Source organism: Alosa sapidissima, chromosome 2 (assembly GCF_018492685.1).
Source record: "Alosa sapidissima isolate fAloSap1 chromosome 2, fAloSap1.pri, whole genome shotgun sequence".
NCBI lineage: Eukaryota > Metazoa > Chordata > Actinopteri > Clupeiformes > Clupeidae > Alosa > Alosa sapidissima.
In genome coordinates this window covers 31260392-31261842 of record NC_055958.1, presented here as the reverse complement: position 1 = coordinate 31261842, position 1451 = coordinate 31260392, and positions in this window count along the sequence as shown.

Sequence of the window (1451 nt, the reverse complement as noted above, 5' to 3'; positions counted from 1 at the left end):
TAATCCAAGCAATTCCACTTCCTTATGACCAAATCTTCTAGAGTGTTCCGCTGGGACAAGTTCTACCGCACCTGAGTGAGAAAGACAGGCGCTTGCCATGACAACCTCCTCTGCTGCTCACCCTGAAAACTACTAGTTAACAAACTGTGGAGATGTATTAGAATATTTAAAAGACACCAGAGGGTTGGAATAAAAGTAGTGCTATTTCTGTTGCAATAAAAAAAATGTCATTCATCTGGTTACAAAAACATCATTACCAAATGCACATATCTATTATCAAATGAGTTCAAGTCTGTCTATAGGCATTAGGGCAGCCGTGGCCCACTGGTTAGCACTCTGGGCTTGTAACTGGAGGGTTGCCGGTTCGAGCCCCGACCAGTGGGCCGCGGCTGAAGTGCCCTTGAGCAAGGCACCTAACCCCTCACTGCTCCCTGAGCGCTGCCGTTAAAGCAGGCAGCTCACTGCGCCGGGATTAGTGTGTGCTTCACCTCACTGTGTGCAGTGTGTTTCACTAATTCACCGATTGGGTTAAATGCAGAGACCAAATTTCCCTCACAGGGTCAAAAAAGTATATATACTTATACTTATTAAATTAGCAAGACTTTTAAATTTAAAGTTCAAAATCCCTTAGAGCACAAACGCCACAGCACTTTAGGCGTGACACCCATCAGAGTTTTCTCCCTCTCAGCAAGCTCCAGTTAGGCAGGCCGTGTGGGAGTGAGTGGGCTGGATCGATATCTGCACTGGGTGCTCCTCCCTAGCGGTTATGGCTGCGTGCCCGAGGCCACAGATGGCCTTTGTTTTGGCAGCTGTCCTGCACCGTCCTGCCTGCGGGGCTCCCCTTTATCACCAGGTCTCTTATTACAGGGCCCAACGGCAGACGACGCGTCCTGCGCGCACTCCCACTCTCCCCCGACAACTCCCACACTTCCGCCTCGACCAAAACACGTCGGAGTCTGCTGCTGCTGGGTGGAGTTTTTGTGTTGTCAAACATGTTTCCAGACTGACAACATGGTGATGAGTTTGACAAAAGTTAAACTAATAGGTATACGTATATTATACAGGAATGACATTTCATTCAATTCTCATTTCTCTGTTAACTAGAAGTAGGTTTAGATTAACTACCGAAACTACTGTATGCTGTTGACCTTATATTTATACAGGCTTTCATTTATTTGAACAGTGATTTCAGAGTTATGCCACTTTATTGTGAAATTAAAGGTGATCTTAGGTCTACGGAATTCAGTAGGGGTTTGAGAGCATGGGCTTTCTACACCGAGTACCAAACACCAGAATATCTAAATAAATGACGAAGTGTGTTTCTATAAACCGGACTGGACATGAATTGCCAGGACCTGACTGGCAAAAGCATTTAGTGTAGTGTGTGTGCACAGAGGTGTGGAGGGATTTAACAGTTAACTGAAGACGGGAGACATGACTAACCTCTCTGG